Below are 23,166 nucleotides of genomic sequence, written 5' to 3' on the forward strand. Positions count from 1 at the left end.
ATTATTTCTATAAAGTCATTTCACTCTAGATTAACAATTAAGAAATTACAGTGAATGTGACTGAAGTTAAAACCTAGAATTACTTCGTTAAGGTATCTTGAAGCCTTAACAATTTCCTCAATAAAAAAATTCTCCCTTGGTGCCAGTCCAAGTTTGGGAGACGGTATTTATATCTAAAATAAATTCTCATGTCCCTCTAAAAATTCTACCCAGACTCTGTATATCCGTTTTCATGCAACAGTTCAAGTTTTCTAGGACATACAGTGCCATGCCACCTCTCTTCCCCTTATATATCCATATGGAACAGGGTAAAACCCTGAATGTAGCATTCTGCTACATTTAGGATTTTAAGTTATTGCATATAAGAACATAAGAACATAAGAAAGAAGGAACACTGCAACAGGCCTACTGACCCATGCGGAGCAGGTCCATGTCCCCCTCCCCGGATTATCCCAATGACCTACCCAGTCTGGTCATCCCCACTCAAGGATGGAGCACTGTACCAGACCCAGCAGCACAAGCTAGTCAGGTCCAACTCACACACACCCACACCCACTCATGTATTTATCTAACCTATTTTTAAAACTACACAACGTTTTAGCCTCAACAACTGTACTCGGGAGCTTGTTCCACTCATACACAACTCTATTACCAAACCAGTACTTTCCTATATCCTTCTTGAATCTGAATTTTTACAACTTGAAGCCATTGCTGCGAGTCCTATCTTGGCTGGAAATTTTCAGCACACTATTTACATCCACTTTATTTATTCCTGTTTTCCATTTATACACCTCGATCATATCCCCCCTAATTCTACGCCTTTCGAGAGAGTGCAGATTCAGGGCCTTCAGTCTATCCTCATAGGGAAGATTTCTGATACATGGGATCATCTTTGTCATCCTCCTTTGTACGTTTTCCAGAGCATTTATATCCATTCTGTAATACGGTGACCAGAACTGAGCAGCATAGTTTAAATGAGGTCTAACCAAGGATATATAGAGTTGAAGAACAACCTGAGGACTTCTATTATTTATACTTCTAGATATGAAGCCAAGAATTCTGTTAGCTTTATTGCAGACACTAATGCACTGTTCTCTTGGTTTTAGATCACTGCTAACCAGAACTCCTAAATCCTTTTCGCAATCGGTAGTATTAAGATCTACATTATTTAGTTTATATGTGGCATGGTTATTTAACTGTCCAACATTTAGAACTTTGCATTTCTCAATATTAAACTGCATCTGCAACTTCTCCGACCATTGCGTCAGTCTATTCAAATCATCCTGGAGTGCTCTAATGTCCTCATTAGAATGAATTGGACGGCCTATTTTGGTATCATCAGCAAATTTGCTTATGTCGCTATTTATTCCCTCATCTATGTCTTTTATGTGAATTGTGAACAACAACGGGCCCAACACTGACCCCAGAGGAACACCGCTTGTGACGTGCCCCCATTCTAATTTCTCCCCATTTATGCAAACTCTCTGCTGTCTATTTGTCAGCCATGCCTCTACCCAGGAAAAAATTTCTCCTCCTATTCCGTGTGCCCTAAGTTTCCTCAATAGCCTCTGGTGTGGAACTCTTTCGAAAGCCTTATCGAAGTCCATATACACAATATCATATTCATTACCATGATCTACCTCCTCAAACACCTTAGTGAAAAAAGTTAGTAAATTCGTAAGACAGGAACGCCCCTTTGTAAAACCGTGTTGAGAATCATTAATCAATCTGTGCCTGTCAAGATGGCTACGAATTGCTTCGGCAATTATTGATTCCATAAATTTTCCCACTATGGAGGTAAGGCTTATTGGTCTATAGTTCGAAGCCAAGGACCTGTCGCCTGCCTTGTAAATAGGTATTACATTTGCCATTTTCCACTTATCAGGCACTATGCCAGTTTGTAGCGATATGTTAAAAAGATTAGCCAAAGGTATGCTAAGTTCCTCTTTATATTCCTTTAACACCCTTCCAAACAGTTCATCAGGACCTAGGGATTTGTTCGGTTTTAGTTTCTCTATTTGTCTGAGGACCATGTCACTAGTTACCGCAATCGTACATAGTTTATTATCATCCTGTTCTACGTAATCTATTATTTCAGGAATATCGCTAGTATTTTCCTGGGTGAAAACTGAGAGGAAGTAGGTATTTAGAATTTCACACACATATCTTTATCACTGTCAGTGATCTGACCAGAGTTACTCTTAAGTGGGCCAATCTTGTCCCTAATCTTACTTCTGTATACCTGAAAGATCCCTTTTGGGTTAGTCTTTGAATCTCTTGCGACCTTAGCCTCATAATCTCTTTTTGCTTTCCTTATTCCTTTCTTTATTTCTCTCTTTAATTGAATATATTGATTTCTTAACTGCCCATCCCCTCTTTTGATACGCCTATATATGCCTCTCTTTTGACCAATGAGATGTTTTAATCTATTGTTCATCCAGTTGGGATCATTTTTGTTAGATCTAATTTCCCTACTCGGAACAAAAGTTGTCTGGGCAGCTAGAACTATGCTCTGAAAAACTTCATATTGGCAACAAAGATCACCTACCTGGCCCATAGTTAGGACATCCCAATTTAGCCCACCCAAGTAATTTTTCAGTCCCATGAAGTCGGCCAAGCGATAATCTGGGACAGAGATTTGATTGCAGTTATCTGGGTAATTCCATGATATATTGAAACTAAGTGATTTGTGATCACTTTCTCCAAGCTCATCATTAACATCAAGATTGTTAATTAGTGAATCTTTGTTGTTTCTAGCTCTACGACTCTGTGTTTAGCACATATTGAGAAATCATCTTTTCAGTATCTTGCTGTTCATCCACTATCATTGCTGTTCCACATACCACCTAATGCCACGGAATTTAGAATGTTAAACTAATAATCCTGCCTCATTCTGCCTACGACTGGCATCCCAAAAACCCTCTATATCATAACCCTGATGACTTATACTGATGCTCTGTTCTGTTGTACCATATTTCATTCCTTTCCCACAAAAACACATACCTCTAACTACAATAATTCTACTTTAAAGGCACAACAACTCCCCCTACTGAGCTAGCTAATCAACCCAATCTCTGACATGTAAGTCATTTCTGCTGCAGAAATAGCCCCAGCTTTTAATTAATGAAACTGCAATATCTTTACAGTATTGCTCATCCAGTAAATAGTACCATCTACTCCATACAACCATTAATTTTCATCTCCTCTCCCTGGCAGAATGCCACATATTACAGGGAGCCTTTCTTCTTCCTTATTACGTCTGTCGCTAACCTATACCTGTCAGTCAGATCCTCTCTCCTATACTTGCTAACATTATTGCCACCAGCACTGAGACAGATAAACGGATTCATCCCATTACCATTCAAGATGTGGTCAAGGTGGCTAACAATATCCTGATGAATTAGACACATGCAGCATGGGGGTATGTTAAGTTTGTAGACGTTTCGCCATGAAGCGGCTTTATCAATACAATACGTGGACATAATTTGAATACTCTAGAAATATGTACAGAAGACAGTGGAAGACGAAGTAATCAGTCCCTCGGCCTTGGAGCAGTTGATGAGCACTGTTAACTTGAAGAATCTGAAGAACAGGCAGGAAGATTGGCCCTTATATATTGGAGTTAGGTGAGGTGTAACAGACGAAGGCACAGTTGAACTGCGCCTATGTGTATTTGGTTAATAACACTCGTTACCAAACACTAGGACATATGTACCAGAACACTTCTCTGTCCTGGGATGGATCCTGGAATCTGTCCAGGACAGTAACTTTTTCTCATATATACGATCTGTGTTTGCTCTCGCGTCTTTTCAGACCAGCTTATCGGTATCAATTACTAAGATTCATACCATATGTCTTTATCCATTCTCCTCTGTATTTGAAGCAGCCTACCTTTTAGTTGAAGCATTTTAAAAGTTAAGATACCCAGCTGCTGCACATGTGTTTTACACATCCGAAGTCCAAATAAACGACTTCATTTTCATTATCGAAGTCAACTACCTCAAATGATTTATTGAAGAAGGACAGTAAATTTGTCTGCAAGAACGACCTCTTGTGAATCCACGTTGAGACTCATTAATCAACTCATGCTTATGAAGATCTCTTCCTATTATATCAGCTGTAACATGTTCTTAGCATGCCACACCCTCACCACAAATGGACTCTAATAGCCAGGACTAGGAATCCTCCATGGGTAGTGTGCCACCATGGCACGAAATGCTAATGAAACCGCCTTTCCTCTCAACCATCCAGCTCATTAGGTAACTTTCAACTTCAAGAGACTTCCAAGGCAGACACGACCTAAGAACGAGACAGCAGGGCTAGCGTAGGTTCAAGACATTTGTGGACGGAAGCAAGAGTCCCTCTCAAGCTTCCAGCAGGACAGTCCCTTAGGCATGGAAAGAGAACCGTCTGGCAATCTTATGACCGCAGCATAGGGATATTTAATAAGGCACTTTTCACTAGATTTATGAGGCCCTGGCTAGTTATTCGCGTAATATAAATTGTCGAACCCTTGATCACAGCCCTCCAAGGATAGATCAGCATTCCTTTTAGACATTGCTTTGGATATCGCCAGAGTTATGGCCAACACTTGAGAAGAGGTTTCGGTGATTACTATGGGCTCAGGACATCACCTAGAATATTGTACAAGCGATAATGCAGCATCTTTCATGGGGAATACCCCGACACACCTATGCTCCTATGGAAAGGAACAGAAAACACAGCTCCCGCATATGCTTCTAATAACACTGAGAAGTTTAATGAGGAGTCAGAAATTGGAAGTACTGCCTCTTGTTAGAGGGAGCAATAAGCCCCGGTATCCCTGAAGGTGGATAACTCAATTGGCTTCCATTGTCCTTAAGGAAGACTTGGGTGTAAATTTAAAAGGGTTCGAAACAGGCACCCTTTTTACAGTCATTTTTATCGTTCTCGTTGATTTCTATTAGCGAAAATGATAGCTATTTTTTATAATGGTAGTGGCCTATTTTACTTACCACTCGCCGCTGGGTTAGCTAACTTGGGGCAAGTAGCCTTTATTCTATCAGGTTTACGACAGTAGTAGGAGGTAATGAGATAACCACTTAGGAATTAGCAAAAAGACAGCAGAAATTAAATTATTACATTTCCTTCACCAAGAATAAGCTGGTATTTACAACATGTATAGCTATGTACAATATTTGTAGCTATGAACAATGAGTCATATGCAAGCATAAGACTCGGTAAACCTTGATGACTAGCAAGGAAGGCAAGCCTGTCAAAGTTGTTTTGCCAGTGTACCACATCGCTTCACAGCTTTGGTGGGCTTCCTTGTACTTGGCTGGTTGAACCCAGGTAAAGATAAAGATAATGTGAGAGAAAAGTTCAATATATAGGAGTAGGGGAAGTATGAATGTATTGTGATGGTAGTTTGTGGGGCAGTTGGCTTGTTCAGGTAGTGTGTCTAGCTACTGTTATTCCCTTACCCTCTATACACCTTATGAGAGGTGATGTATGAGTCCCCCAACCAGTGGAGGAATCACTTGACTGGCTGCTTCCATCAAACCTGTAAGTATGCATTTTACTCCTGCATCATTATTCTATTTTGAGTTTGTCTTAATAAGAGCTTCACTCTTATTTAGGGCTGTATACTTGTGTTTATTCCTGCCTTGCTTTGAATTTGCAATAATTTTTTTTTTCAATCCTCACCATACGCCTATCGTGTTAGTGGTTTAGCGAGCAAGTTGTAACTATATTTATTTCTTCATTTTAGCCTTGTTTCGGCGGCGTGGGTCATCAGACTCGGGCGAAGTTACGATAAGGACAGCAGGGATCTGGCAATGATCCAGAGCATTTGACCATCCCAACCTCCCTACACCGGTCCTTCCACACTTAACCGATCACCCCAACCAGTTAGTGTAACTACACCAGTGTTCCTGGTGTTTTGTCGGGCTACTCGACGTCTTCAACACTGTGATGATAAGAAGATAAGTTAACCTCTTGCCATAATCGTATTGTTGAAACCGTCGGTTGTGAGTCACGACCAGCTGTGACCCCCCACCCTCCAATCTTCAGCTGCTTTGAGTTCCGGAACTCTTCAAAGCTCTGTGTCAAGAACATCGGCACAACACGCAACACCTGTGTATAAATTAGCTTTGAAATCACGTATTATTTATGTGTTTTATTTTTCTTTCAAGTAGGATTAATTCTCATGTTTAATTGTTTTACATTTTTGCATAAATTTTTATAACAGTGTTTATCTTTGTATGTTATTATATGTTCCCTTATTTCTTTATATAAGGAGGAGCCAGCCTTGCTTAATACTTACCTAAGATCTGGAAGGGCTGAGTAAGCCTTCACAGATAAACATAAAGGTTTATTTCTTTGTAAAGGTTATAATATGAAATTATGATTTTGGTTAACTTAGTACAAAGAAAGCCACTATCATGCCGGGGCTTTTAGGGTATAAAGACGGGGTCCCTGATCGTTAAACTTTCAGTACCTGATTTACTTACTGGGAGGCAGCCTACATGGGTGTGTGTCATATGCCGAATAAAATGTAACATATTCTTAGCATCTTACAACAGCTATAATTGATTCAGACAATTTGCCTACCATAGAAGTAAGGCTTATTATTCGCTAATTTAATGTAACTGACTTATCACCTGATATAAAGATGTGGAATTATATTAACTATCTTCCACATCTCTGATACAACATAGATTTGGAGTGATATATTAAAAATGCTTGTCAGAGACTGAGAAAGTTCCCACTTGCACTCTTTAAGTACCCTGAAAACAGTTCGCCGGAAGCCGGGGACTTGTATTAATTTGCCTACATATTTGATAACCATGTCTCTCGTAACTAATATTGCTGAATTTCTTTTCTTTAGGCCCTGTATAATCATTAAATGCTGGGATATCATTTGTCTTGTGTGAAGAATTATATGGAATTACTATTTAAATGAGAGCACAATTCCTGTTCATCAGTAAGATGTCCAGACAAACTTCTCAATGGGTCTATTTTTTTTCTGAAGTTTATCCTGTAGATTCCTAGTGCTGCAAATTTGTCTTGTTTATCACTCTGTTCTATATATTCGGAAGAACCTTTTCGGATTAGTCTTTGATCCACTAGGTACTTTAATTTCAAGGTCGCGTTTAGCCTTTCTCATCCCTTTTTGTACCTCTCGTTGAAAATGAACATATCGATTAGTAAGGTGACCCTCTCCTTTTTTTTTGTGTCTTTAATGCATTTCTTCTCTCCTAATAGATACTTACGTCTCCTATTCATCCATTGTGATCGATTATATTTGACCTTATTTTTCTCTGTTAATATATATATATATATGTATATACAGTGGAACCTTGAAAATCGAACATACCAAATAGCGAACGTTTCGAAAATAAGACCATTTTTTCGGACAAACTGTGTACCAAAAATCAAACGCGTTTCAAATTTCGGACCGCCGGGTACGGGACCTGTCCGCTGGCCCGCTCTGTCAGTGTCCCCGCGCAGGCGCCGTGAGCAGTCTTGCTTTGTTTATGCTTGAGTGAACACTAACTTGCGCTCTCATTCACACATTTTACGATTATTTCGTTGTGTTTAGTGCTTGTGGGACTGTGAAATAAGCTGCCATGGGCCCAAAGAAACTTGCTAGTGGTACCCCTGTGGTAAAGAAAGTGAGAAACGCCATAGATGTGAAGAAGGAAATAATACAGCAGTATGAGAGTGGTGTGAGACTTGTTGAGGGAGGGAGGGAGTGGATGAGGTGCCTTCTTCAAAGATTAAGGAGATTTGTGCCAAGTGGAATGATGTTCAAATGTTTGTGCAGAAGTACCACCCTGAGCAAACTGAAACAAGCCATCTTTGCAACAAGTTCAGTGACAACCATGTCCCATTTTAGGGAAATGTTAAAGAGGCGCCAGAAACAGGACTGTGGACAGTTATTTTGTGAGACAGGGGTCCAGTGATTCTCAAGCTGGTCCTAGTGGCATTAAAAGACAGAGAAGGGAAGTAACCCCAGAGAGGGCTTTACCTGAAGTCCTCATGGAGGGGGATTCTCCTTCCAAACACTAACCCCAACTCCCTCTCTCCTCCTCCCTATCTTCCAGATGCCATCACCAATCTTTAATAAAGGTAAGTAAAAATGTTATTTTATATTTTATATTATATGTATGTATTATTTTATATGTATGTTATTTTATATGTATGTAAAACTGTAATTAATCTCTATAAAATGTATTTTTTTGTGAATATTTTTGGGTTTCTGGAACGGATTAATTGTATTTCCATTATTTCTTATGGGAAATATTGATTCGAATTTCAGACTTTTCGAAATTAGAACTAGCTCCTGGAACGGATTAAGTTCGATTTTTGAGGTTCCACTGTATATATAAGTTATTAATAGTCATTGTCACAGTTCATTGATTATCATTAGTCAGATAACACAAGTCAAGGGTAGAAAGGTGTTCTCTAAGTCATTATAATCAGCAGGACGAAAATCTGGGACTCTTATTGTATTAAGTGTATTCACGTTCTCATCGGTGATCTCTAAATTATTTATGAGGGTTTCCCTTCTTGGTAAAATTAAATCAAGCAGTTTATTTCCTCTGGTTTGATCTGATAAAAACTCATTCAGAACTGTACCACATAAAAAAAATATAACTAAAATCCAAATGGCCGGTCAAAGATGTCCAGTTAATCTGGCTGGAATTAAAATCCCTTATTATTAGTATGTAATTCTGTGTGTATGCCCTAACCACTGCATCCTTGAAAAGTTTCCCTCTCTAGCTCTCCAAGTTTGGGGGTAAGTATATTAAACATAAAATAGATCCTTTTTCAAGTTTTTTCTAGAAATTTTACCCAGAGAGGTTCTGTGTTTATTCCTCCTGTTTTTACACCAGTTTTATTTAAAAAAAAATCATATTTCCTTGAACATAGATCAATACCCAGCCCCGCTTCCTGTTTCCATCAACACAGCAGCCTCGTCTTACCTCTTCAAATTAAACTATATCTCAATTAATGCAAAAACATGAAAATTTTTCGCACATGCAGCCTAACTTAATTTGTCAGTCTCATTTCCAGTCTTTCTCAATTGCCCTCACAAATTTTTTAAGTCATATGAAAAACTTATTGATAATAAAAAATTACATATTTCGAAAGCAGACAAAATAAATGCAATAATAATTTTGAAAGAATCTGATTACCAGCAAAAAATGAAGAGCCTTTTAAATGATACAGATACTTGTTCTAAACATAATAAGAATCCCTTAGATACTGTTAATAGTTATTTTAATAAAACTATAAAACTGCTATTGAAAAGCAAAGATGAATTAATTAAAAAAAATTACGTCCACTAATCCATCTTTACCCTATATGTATGGATTAATAAAAACACACAAACCAGGTAATCCAGCAGACCCATAATTAGAACTAGAGATTCAGTTTCCTATAAATTATCTAAACGGCTAGTAGATAATTTGAGCCCAACTGTTCGAAAAAATTGTAACTTTAATATTTAGAAAAAAAATAAAGATTTAGTAGATAAATTAAGCACCTAGACTGATTTAGATGCCTTTAATCTAGTTAGTTTTGATGTTACTTCCTTGTTTACAAAAGTTCCAGTTCATGGCTAATTAAGTTTCCTATCTGAGAAACTTGTTAAAATTACGATTTACCATTGCCAGAACCTACTATCATTAAACTTGTTAAACTTTGTATTGTTGATGCAAAGTTGTGTTTAATGATGAATTTTACACACAGAAATTTGGAATGGAAATGGAAATCCTCTCTCACGTGCCGTAAGTAATTTGTATATGGAATATTTTCAGACAGCATTGTTTAACACAATTTTTCCCAGTAGAGCTAAGTAGTATCTATATGTTGATGATATTTTATGTCTTATGCGTAACTATATAGATATAACCTATTTCCTTGATAAATTAAATAATCTAGCTCATTCCATAAATTTTACTGTTGAGTTTGAACAAAATAACTCACTGTCTTTTCTAGATGTTTTAATTATTAAGAGGAACCATTATTTTATATTTAAAATTTACAGAAAAGCAACAAATAACTGTTTCTATTTACACTATTATTTATCACATCAAGATAAAGTGAAACTGTCTGTATTTTCGTCATTGTTTTAGAGAGCTTAGAATATTTGCAACCTAGTGTTCATAGCTGAAGAAATCTTGACAATTTATGAAATAACTAATGATTTAAAATACCCAAGAAACTTAATTTACAGATCTTTTAAAATTGCTAGCAATACTTTTTCAATTCAGAAAGGGACAACCAACCTTATTTAACTAAACATATGTTGGTTCTCCCTTACCATGAAAACTTGGTTGATATGCCTTCTCTACTTAAGAATTTTAATATCAAAATTGTATTTCAAAATCTTGATAGAGTAAGAAAACTTTTGATTAAATAATTCCTTAGAAATGCTGATGGCATATTTTACAAGATCCCTTGTAAAATATGTGATAAAGTTTATTACAATCAGGCTGGTAAAAGTCTTGAACTAAGATTAAAACAACATAAATATAGCATAAGAAAAGGACAAGATTTTAATGCTCTGTTTATTCATGAGAGATTTTACCCACCAAATTGATTTTCAAAAGGCTGAGACAGTTGCATCTAGTAAGTCCATGGTCGAGAGGAATATAACAGAATCAAGTCTCGTATAAAATAGCTTCAAATATAATATGAATATTGCTTTTGGGTTATACAAATTGGATTCATTTATAATTAATAAAATTTGAGAAGAGTTTAAGATAAACTAAACAAATTAATATTTTGGATAAAATATAAACTGTAATTCACGAGTCCTTGAGTACCTCACTCATCATAAAAAGTCAGGTGTTGTGGGGTGGCAGTGAGGTGTATTCTCTTCCCTTTTAGGGACTCCTCACGTCCTTCTAATCTCCAGGCTACAGATCATTTCCATAATATTCACACCATAAATTGCTCTCAGACAAGACCTCTAAACTGCCTCCAACCTTCACCGTGTTGTAACGTTCATCAGCCATGCTTCACATCCACATAAGGGCGTTGGTACCACTATACTCTCATACTTTCCTCTCTTTTCTTCCATGGATAACATTCTTTGCTTCCACACACTCATCAATGAACCACTCACCTTTTTTTTTCCTTGTCAATTCTAATGTTCACCTCGTCTTTCATAGACTCATCGGTTGACAAGTTCACTCCCAGTTATCTGACAACATTCACATCGTCCATTTCCCCTCCCTCCAATCTGATGTCCAATCTCAAAGTCGCCCACCAATTTTTGCAACTTCTCTTCAGAATCTCCTAAAAGCATTGACACAGGCAAAAAGCAACTGAGACAACTCCCACTTTGTATTTGATTCTTCATCTTTTTAATCGCACTCCTCTTCCCAACACCCAAGCAGTCACTTTCCATCTACAAATATATTGAACATCTATAAATATATTGAACATCAATAAATATATTGAACATCTGTAAATATACTGAACATCTATAAATGTATTTAACATCTATAAATATAATGAGCAGCCATGGTAACATCATGCATCCTAATCTAAGGCCTTCTTTTACAGGGAAATAATCTCCCTCTTTCCAACATTTCTTTCTTCATCCGATCAATCCCAGCTGCTTTACCCACTTGAATTCTACCCACTGCCTCATGAACCTCCATCACACTCACAACTGGCTCTTCCCCACTTCTACAAAAAGTTATACTTCCCTGGCCATTGCACGATATCACAACTTCTCTACTTTCATCATCATTTAACACTTCTTCACAATATTCCCTCCATCATCCTAATACCCCCAGCTCTCCATTCCATAGCTCTACTCACCTATTTCTTAATGTCAAGCCCAATAGTTCCAAAGGCCTTCTTAGCTTATTAATCTCACTCCAAAACTTCTTATTCTCAGCAAAATTTTGACACAATCTCACCCATTCTCTCATTTGCTCTCCTTTTACTTTCCATCGCCACTCTCTTAACCTCTCTTTTTCTCTCCAGATACTCTTCCCTCCTTATAATACCTCTACTTTGTAAAACCTCTAATATGCTAACTTTTTTTCTCTTATTACTCTACCTCATCCTTTCATTAATCACTCTTCTTCCCTACCGGACACCCTCCTGTATCCGCAAACTTCTAACACAGCAGTTTTAAATCTATCCCATACCTCTTCAACCTCGTTGCCTATACCAGTGTTTCTCAACCTTTTAACTTGAGGAACCCTTGACATATTGTTCATGTCTCAGGGAACCCCTACAAAACATTATTAAATATCATAATTTTCTTCCTTTCTCTTTTATGGACTTTAAGTTCATAAGGAAAATATATTAGTTCTGATAACTGTTTTAAGCAAAAAATAACTTACGTTTTGTCAAGTTTACTGACAATGCAAAAAAAACAAAAATGGCTGAAATCAAACTGCTTGTTGAAAAGTTCTCACACGATGGTTTTCATTCACACAAAAATAATTAACCATATCTATTAACAAAAAATAAACGTAAATAACAAATATTATATATAACACATATAAACAAAAAGAAAATAGATAATAACGACTACAATAACTTAATCGCTTATTGGCTTATAAAGGCAAAATGACATATGATCAAATATATCAGTCAAGGAATTGCTTTTTTTATGAAGCCAATTTAGATAATGAAATTTACTTCTTCAACGTGAAACCTGTGGTTGTCTTTTGGTACACAAATACTTAATTCGAGGTCGAACTTTAGATAAACACACACGGATAAACACACACGGAAAAACACACACGGATAAACACACACGGATAAACACACACTCGAGCAGAGCAAAGTTACTGGTAATGGGCGATTTCAACCACAGGGAAGTCGACTGGGAAAACCTGGAGCCACATGGGGGTCCCGAAACATGGAGAGCCAAGATGATGGATGTGGTACTTGAAAACCTCATGCATCAACATGTCAGGGACACTACCAGAGAGAGAGGGGAGGATGAGCCAGCAAGACTGGATCTTGTGTTCACCCTGAGCAGTTCAGACATTGAGGACATCACTTACGAGAGGCCCCTTGGAGCTAGCGATCACGTGGTTCTGAGCTTTGATTATATAGTAGAGCTACAAGTGAAGAAGGTAACAGGAATTGAATGGGAAAAGCCAAACTACAAAAGGGGGGACTACACAGGTATGAGGAACTTCCTGCAGGAGGTTCAGTGGGACAGAGAACTGGTAGGAAAATCAGTAAACGAGATGATGGAATATGTAACAACAAAGTGCAAGGAGGCAGAGGAAAGGTTTGTTCCCAGGGGAAATAGAAATAATAGGAAGACCAAAGTGAGTCCTTGGTTTACCCGAAGGTGTAGGGAGGCAAAAACTAAGTGTACCAGAGAATGGAAAAGGTACAGGAGGCAAAGGACTCAGGAAAATAAGGAGATCAGTAGAAGAGCCAGAAATGAGTATGCACAGATAAGGAGGGAGGCCCAGCGACAGTACGAAAACGACATAGCATCGAAAGTCAAGTCTGACCCGAAACTGCTGTATAGCCACATTAGGTGGAAGACAACAGTCAAAGACCAGGTGATAAGGCTGAGGAAAGAAGGTGGGGAACTCACAAGAAACGATCAAGAAGTATGTGAGGAGCTCAATATGAGATTTAAGGAAGTATTTACAGTGGAGACAGGAAGGGCTCTGGGGGGACAGAACAGAGGGGGACACCAGCAAGGAATATACCAACAAGTGTTGGATGACATACATGCAAATGAGGAAGAGGTGAAGAAGCTGCTAAGGGATATCAATACCTCAAAGGCAATGAGACCAGATAACATCTCCCCGTGGGTCCTTAGAGAGGGAGCGGATATGCTGTGTGTACCACTTACCACAATCTTCAACACATCCCAGGAAACTGGGCAACTACCAGAGGTATGGAAGACGGCAAATTTAGTTCCCATTTTTAAAAAAGGAGACAGAAAAGAGACACTAAACTATAGACCTGTGTCACTGACGTGTATAGTATGCAAAGTTATGGAGAAGATTATCAAAAGGAGAGTGGTGGAGCACCAGGAACGGAACAAGAGTATAAACGCCAACCAGCACGGATTCATGGAAGGCAAATCCTGTGTCACAAACCTTCTGGAGTTTTATGATAAAGTAACAGAAGTAAGGCACAAGAGAGAGGGGTGGGTTGATTGCATCTTCTTGGACTGCAAGAAGGCCTTTGACACAGTTCCTCACAAGAGATTAGTGCAGAAACTAGAGGATCAGGCGCATATAAAAGGAAGGGCACTGCAATGGATCAGGGAATACCTGACAGGGAGACAACAACAAGTCATGGTACGTGATGAGGTATCACAGTGGGCACCTGTGACGAGCGGTGTCCCACAGGGGTCGGTCCTAGGACCAGTGCTATTTTTGGTATATGTGAACGACGTGATGGAAGGGTTAGACTCAGAAGTGTCCCTGTTCGCAGATGATGTGAGGTTAATGAGGAGAATTAAATGAGATGAGGATCAGGCAGGACTTCAAAGAGACCTGGAAAGACTGGAAACCTGGTCCAGCAACTGGCTTCTCGAATTTAACCCCGCCAAATGCAAAATTATGAAGATCGGGGAAGAGCACAGAAGACCGCTGACGGAGTATAGGCTAGGTGGCCAAAGACTGCAAACCTCGCTCAAAGAGAAAAATCTTGTGGTGAGTATAACACCGAGCATGTCTCCGGAAGAGCACAACCAGATAACTGCTGCGGCATATGGGCGCCTGGCATACCTGAGAACAGCGTTCCGATACCTTAGTAAGGAATCGTTCAAGACACTGTACACCGTGTACGTCAGGCCCATACTGGAGTATGCAGCACCTGTTTGGAACCCGCACTTGATCAAGCACGTCAAGAAATTAGAGAAAGTGCAAAGGTTTGCGACAAGGTTAGTTCCAGAGCTAAGGGGAATGTCCTATGAAGAAAGGTTAAGGGAAATCGGCCTGACGACACTGGAGGACAGGAGGGTCAGGGGAGACATGATAACGACATATAAAATACTGCGCGGAATAGACAAGGTGGACAAAGACAGGATGTTCCAGGGAGGGGACACAGAAACAAGAGGTCACAATTAGAAGATGAAGACTCAGATGAGTCAAAGGGATGTTAGGAAGTATTTCTTCAGTCATAGAGTTGTCAGGCAGTGGAATAGCCTAGAAAGTGGCGTAGTGGAGGCGGGAACCATACATAGTTTTAAGACGAGGTTTGATAAAGCTCATGGAGCAGGAAGAGAGAGGGCCCAGTAGCAACCAGTGAAGAGGCGGGGCCAGGAGCTAGGACTCGACCCCTGCAACCACAAATAGGTGAGTACAAATAGGTGAGTACACACGGAGAAACACACACTGATAAACACACACGGATAAACACACACGGATAAACACACACTGATAAACACACACGGATAAACACACGGATTTCATCTTGAACTGAAAGGAGATGATTTCTGTCTTTGCTCTTGATACTTGTTAAATAAGAAAAAGCTTCCTCACACATGCAAGAGGTTAAAATGTACAACAATATATTTATTACTTTTCTATGAATGGCATGATACTCTTCTCTCACAAAAATCCAGAACTTGTCCAGGGGATAGGTCAGTAAGTGTGATCAGACTGGAGCTTACAAAGTTCTTCCTCTTCTCATAAAGTCAATTTCTGAGGATGAGCAGAAGATTCAGAGTCTGGATCCCTCACCCAGTCACACACATATCCTAAAAGGGAGGGAAAATAATGTTCAGCTTTCATCCACAGTTCCTCCAGGTGGGTTTCAATAAGACTTGAAATTTGCTGATGTCCTAAAGTTTTAAGCCCCAACAGTACTTGAAACATCTCAAGATTTCCTTGTGCATCATGATTTTCCCTAAGATTCAGTCTTCTTTTAAATCCAAGAATCTTGTCACTTGAAGTCAATACATTTTCTCCGGGGCCTCGCAGTGACTTGTTCAGCTGATTCATGTAATGAAAAATGTCTGCTAACTAGACTAGCCTCTGCAACTATTTTTTTCATCTTGAAAGCACTTGGCAAAATCTTGCTTATTGTTTTCTTGAAAGTATTCCTGAGATTCATCTTTCAGCTCAAACATCCTATTTAGAACTCTTTCTCAACCCAGCAACAGGATTTCTGTATGTAGCAAGAGTTTTATGTGCTTTTTGTCCAGGTTTTCACACAGCTATTAAACATTGTAGAGTGAACTGGTCTTTGTTTAATAGAGTTGAAAATTTTTTGTAGCATCACCAAAATTTTTTTTTCAGTTCATCTCCAAGAGATTTTTAAATTAACACCTCCCTCTGAAGAAAGTAGCGTTGAGACAAAACACCAACAACAAAATGTTTAACAAGAGAAGCCACATCTTTTATGGAGTCAACCATTGATGGGGCACCATCAGTACAGATGCCAACACAGTTCTTCCTGGAGAGAGACTAATGTTTCCAGACATGAAGCAAAATATTGAGTATATCTCTTCCTTTGCTTGTCTCAGGCTGTTCTTTGCAACGGAAGACGTTTACTTGAATTTCACCCTCACTGACCCTGCAACATGGCATTTATTGGTAAGAGCTGTTAATTCATCTAACTTCTATTTTCAATCTATCACACAAAACTTCTATAGAGTCATGTCAACAATATGTCGACTTATTGTACTGCTTGAAAGTGGAACATTGTCAGTTACACTGCATCTAGTCCCAGCATTTTACATGCTGGCATTATTAGGCTCTCACCAACTGTGTGACTTTTCCTTTTGCTGTGCAATAGTTGCTGCTACCAAACAACTTACTTCTTAAGTTGTTTATTTATTTTGAGATTCCTATAGTGTTTTAAAATAATCAGCACTCTTAATTTTCATATGACTGTGATTTGCCGTGAAGTGTCTTCTCAATTCTGCTGGAGCCATTGCTGCATTTGGGTCACCAATCCACGTAAAGCCCACTCGTAACTAACTTTCATTGTGCCCATTACTGCACTAGTACAGTGAAAATTTGTCAGGAGATTGCGATTGTTCGTCACTAGCCTCATCAGAACTGTCTGGATGTTTCCTCATCAAAAATCGCCACATTGTACGGTCAGACATTTCTGTAAAATAAAAACTTAAAATAAGAAAAAATCATAAACATACTTAAATTTTTAGAATGCATATAACATCACTAAATGATGGGTAAAATTTACTAGAGAACGTGGGTGAATGACGGACTGTACCTGCGGGCCAGGAAATACAGACAGGACTGATGGAGATCATGCATGCGTCCTGCTAGAATGAATCGCTTGACGATACACGAATTCGTCACATACAGCTCCTGTCCACTGACCACTAAAGGCAGTTTTCACACTGGTGCAGTATAGATATCGCTAAATATATTCCATATGATTATTTTACTTGTTTCGCCCCCTGAATGGGGCCCAATGCATATATTATAATTATCATGTATATTATCTTTCATATATAATTTTATATTGCTCATATTTTCAGTATTAGCTGAACTGAAAATATCTTGCTTAATCTTATTATTTGTCATACCTTATGTCATAAGGTAATATGTCACATTTACACTGTGCTCGCTGTTCGAGTGTTGAGTGGCTGCCCACATTGGCAAACTACCTTGTTAACTACCACCTCGCTTGTTTGCCTGCCGGCTTCTCGGGAGTAGCCACGAGAGAATCAAATGATCGCACTTGATCTTGGAGACTGGCCTTCCTTGCTCGCTCTCTCCTCTGCTGGTCCTGGTTCAGCCAACATCTCTCTCTCTTTTGTCTCTGGCTGTCTGTTAGTTATTTAGACTCTGTTTTGGTAGAGTATGATTTCGGTGGTGAGTCGAAACATACTTCTCGTAACTCTGTTCACACAGCATAGTTCAGATTTTGTGATTTTCGACGTTTACCCAGGTCCTAAGCTATTGCTTCTGACTTATTTTGTCTGGTATCTACACACTGTCGCAGTCGGGGATTTGGTTATGCTAAACTTAGATTCAATATTTAGGGAGTTTTATACCTTTTATGGAGGATCTACTGAAGGTCCCCAGTTAGGGTTGTTTTGTTGTCTCCTTGTTCTTGACGTTGTGCTGCTGCTTGTTATATTGCTGTTCAAGCAAGCTAATTTGATTGCCTGGTTGGTCAAGAAGTTAGATTATTTGAAGACGTTTAGTCAGTCACTGTTTAAGTCGAGTCGAGTCTTATTGAGACATAACGAACAACTTTGAGCACATACACTCTCACACACTTGCTTGTATATACTAGTATTGCTATAATTGCTGACAACGTACTAGACGGTATTTTAAGAGTCATAAAGATATAAATTGTGTTTTCAGCATTATACTCTTACGAGAGAAGTGTTGGAGCTTATATCCTAATTTATATCAAGTTGATTTACTTTCATTCTGTCCACCTAGACAACTTTGTGAAGAAACATCTGTTTTTATTTCTTTAGTTAGTATCCTATCAGTTACAATCCTAAAGCACTATTAAATCTTATTGTAATTCTAATGGATAACTAGATCAGTATAATGACTACTTGTTACCAAAACCCAGAACAGGCTGAATGCTAGAAGGGCAATCCTTCTAATATTCTCTGGAGATGTCTATAATTTATAGATTTCACGTTTTTTGTAGCAATATTTTAAACGATATAACAGGTTGAAGATTTTATTATAATACCCAAGAATTTTCCAAGAATATGCCTTACATGTATAGTAAAATTGCGAATATAAAATTAAGCACAAAAATTGCTGAAAATTGCATTTACATATGATTAACCTATTTATCACTATTTCTCTCGGAACCGCAGGTGAGAAATGCTGCATATAGCATTGTTATACATTTCCCCCATTCAACAACTGAGTCAGTCCAGAAGTTCAAGCGGTACAGTATATGTGTGGAGCACATGTTTTATATTGATTACTTATCTTGCAACTGAAGACGTGCTTGTATGCAGTCTTAACAAGAGTTTACATTTTTTCATTGACCACGTAGTATATTTGCTCTGTACAAAGCAAAAGCTGTCTGCACTGTTCAGACATCTTTATTTGTTCATGTTTATTTGAAATAAAGATTTCATATTAATATTCGTTATCTATATTAATGGCCACCCAAATGCCTCTCAGCAAGCTGAACCAGTTCTGTTTGCATATGATACTCGTTCATTAGCTATATCAAATCCAGATCTTGTCCTCAACAACACAGCCATTGATGAGTTCATAAAGACTTCTAACGAGATGGCACCCAGCAAACTTACTCATAATATTCACATTTTTTTTTTTTACATTTTGTTCGGGAAAAAAAGTTAAATTACTCAGTTTATCATAAAAATAAAATAGCACAAAGAAAAATAAGACGAGAGGAAAGAATCTTAAATATACACTGCAGAAATTTTTGAAAATATTACTATGATACGTGTGTGGTATTGATAGGGATATTAATGTTTATGTAATAATGCAGGAGTGTGGTGTTGATGTGACTTTTGAAAGGTGACAAGTCGTAGAAGAACCAACATGTTCCTCATAATTTCTTTACTTATTGTATTGAGCTGGTTAAATGGAGTGGAATTGTTGTGGTGTTAAAGTAGTAATATAATAACGTCTTTATTTTCTACAAATACATGTACATGATATATAGGCCTAGATGACGTCATTGACATACTACTATATGGAAAGCCCCTTGCTATGCAGAGCATTTCGGGCAAATTAGGTCAGTGTTGCTCCCAGGATGCGACCCACACCAGTCGACTAACACCCAGGTACCCATTTTGCTGATGGGTGAACATAGACAATCTGTGTAAGGAAACACGTCCAGTGTTTCCACCCCTTCGCCGGGAATCGAACCCGGACCCTCACCGTGTGAAGCGAGAGCATAGGAAATTGAGTGAAGAAACAAATATGGCATAATGGGAAGGATGGTCCGCCGTGTTTATGATATATTTAAAGTTATTCTCCTATCAGTAATTTTTTCTTCATGGTTTATGGATATAGTCTTATGTGTTTTACACACATTATTCAGGAAACATGGTTATATAAAACCTCAGCAGGAATTTGTATAAGCCTATACCGTTTTTACTCCCAATAAAATAAAATAAATTATTGGGGGGCTACAATATAATGACATGTCGTTCATTTCCCTCTTTAAAATACGTCTTTAGCCTACAGTTTTGCAAAAAACTTATTACAGCATTGCCATACCAAAATTCGTTAATCATTTTTTCTCTTTACTTTTAGGCAAACTTAATGGAACTTTTAGTATACACTTCTGACCTCCTTTTTAACTTGCAATAAACAATAATTGAAATCGGACTGTTATTTATTTTTTTCTCATTAAGACACCCTCCTTGCTTCAGTCCAGCGCTCCGACTCTTCCTGGTGACCTGCAATACACCAGACACAACACAGTGTTTCTGATATACCAAATGTTCGACTCAAACTATCTAGGATCCCCCATGTAAATAAACAGTCCTAGAATTTGAAACTCAATTCCAGAAGATGCAAAAAGTTCCCTAATTGCCACTTGCTTCAAAAATATAGTTAAACAACATTTACTAAACATAAACTCAGTTAACCCAAATCATATTAGCATTCATAATGACGTTCTCGCAATCACAAATATATTTTAACATTTGTTATAACCAAAAATTTAAAACCAAAAATATGTTCTAAGTATTCTCCACTAAAATTATTTCACTGAAGTATTATACAAAATCTCAGATTATGGACGATAGCATTTTAGTAAACTAACCTAATTAAATTATTTTTTTATTATTATAGTTAATTTTAAAGTTGCATAAAGCCCTCTGCGGAACAAGGTGGCTTTATAAAGTGTGTTTAACATGCGACTTAATGCTGTATCAGTTGTATACTCGGCTTTATAGACACATGGAGTATCTGTGCTGTTTGTTAATTATTAACATTATAATTATTAACATATATAATTACTAATATTGGGAATTATTTAATTTTTTTAATTAGGAATACCATTTCTCACTGACTTCCTCCTCTTCAAGGGGGGGCTCCTTGGTGTGGTGAAGAGGCTCTTGGTCTGAGAAATTAGACCTGTTGGTTTCCTTCCTCAGACCGAACCTAATTACCCCCCAATCCCCCCTTCCCTCTCCCATCCTCCCCATCCTCCCCTTTTTCCTTTCCTCCTCCTCCCCACCCCTCCCTTTTGCCCTTCCTTTTTGGCCTTTGGGATTTTTTTCCCACATGCACGCTAGTTCCTAGGTAGGGGAAAGGGTACCGGGGTCCATCCCATTCCATTGAGGTTCTTGGCGGTGGCGTAGTTTGCCGTGGAATCTGGATTGCCTGGGAATGTCCCGATCCCTCTCTGGTATCCCGGAGGTGGCTTTGGGTGTCTTTCGGGCGACGGGTGTATCTCTGGAAGCCACCTTTCGGATTCCGAGGGTGGTGGCCGAAGGAGGTATGCTTTGTGGTGGATATCCGGCCGCCCTCTCTTTTGTCCACCGAGATAGCTCGGCAGATGTGAGGTTTCTATCCCGGATTGCTGGTTTACTGGCATGATGGGTAGGGTATGGCACGGGTTCCATGCTGCATCTGTGCTACTTGTTGCGGTGCTGAGGTCCTCATGGGCGCAGAGGGAGATTTCTGGCCCTTTCATTCCTCCTAGGAACTATCCCTCCCCGGTCCCTCCTTTTTTTATTCTTTTTTTTATTTTTATTTTCTTTTCTTTCTTTTTTTTCTTAAAAACAAAAAGAAAGAAGTAACCTAACCATGGAAGCCCTAGTTCATGAACCTGCTACCCCCGGGCCCCTTCTTGATACCGCACCCCGTTCTGACCCCGCTTCGTCTTTGGACCACTCTTCGGACACTCCTAATGCCTCTGCACCTCTTGCCGGTGCTGTTTCCTCACCTGCTTCAGGTACTGAGGTCTCGATTGACTCCTTCGATTTATCTGACCACCGCTCTCCTTTGACTATGCTTCCGGCCTCTCCCTCTACGGTGCGGCAATTTTCGAATCGCCGGCACGTTCCACGTCGGACCAACTCTGGTCCCACTCCTAAACACCAACGACAATTATCTGCTGATGATACTTCTCCACCTTCTCGTTCTTCTCAGAAAAGATCGACATGTCCTGCACTCCCTTTCCACGCTCATTTTCAGAATGCATAATGGACTAAATTCTTCACTTTATGGTCGACTTCCTCTATTGCCTATCTTTCCGACCATAGTATTGGCAAGGCACTCCTACGCCATGTTGGTAAAGATATTTCTTTTCATGCTCTTAAGAGCGGTACACGCATCATCACTGTACAGAATGCTACCCAAGCTCATGATCTTTCTCTTCTTTCCCATATTGATACTGTTCCTGTCACTATTGAAAAACATCATTCCCTCAATTCTTGTAGTGGTACCGTCATTCTGCCCCATACCACAGTTCAACAAAATTTCCAGACATGTGGCAATGACATTCTTCAACAGCTGGAACTCCAAGATCTCCCAATCCTCAAGGTAGACACTTATGTTCTTCCTGCCTGCAGGCGGAGACGATACCCTAGCAATGTGGCTCATTTAACTTTTGACAGCCGTGAACTCCCATCCTCAGTTTATGTAGCAGGACATCAGTTACAAGTTCGAAAGGTGATCCCTACTCCGCAACAGTGTAGAAATTGCTGGCGATTTGGCCATCCAGCGAAATATTGCAGATCTATAGCCGAATGCCCAGTCTGTGGTGCCGATGACCATTCTAATACGTCTTGCAATCGACCTCCCTCTTGCCTTAATTGTCATGAGGCTCACCCTTCGTACTCTCGCCATTGCCAAGTCTACTTAAATGAGCGGGAAATCCGTTACCTCAAAGAGGCAGAAGGTCTCCCTTATGCCATGGCAGTTTCTCATCTCCACCTCCAAGGGAGACTACCTCGTGTTTCTTATTCCCGTGTTTCAAAACGTCCCCCCACTTCTGGGGTCCCATCTTCTGCAGCCTCTTCTGTGGTTACCTCTCCCATAGTCACTCCTGTATCTAATTCTTTTGCTGTCCTGGGCTCAGACGTCCCTACTTCAACGCCTCAGTCTGTTCTCGCTTCTTCGTGTTCTCCCTCACAAGCCTACATTACACAGCAGCCTGTATCCACTTGCATAGGAGGTATACGCTCTGTTCTTTATATCTCTCTCCTTCTCGGGCATTATCTATCTCGGATATTGCCTTTCTTTTTTCGTCATTACCTCTAATGCTTCTGTTACTTGG

Source organism: Cherax quadricarinatus, chromosome 34, assembly GCF_038502225.1.
Source record: "Cherax quadricarinatus isolate ZL_2023a chromosome 34, ASM3850222v1, whole genome shotgun sequence".
NCBI lineage: Eukaryota > Metazoa > Arthropoda > Malacostraca > Decapoda > Parastacidae > Cherax > Cherax quadricarinatus.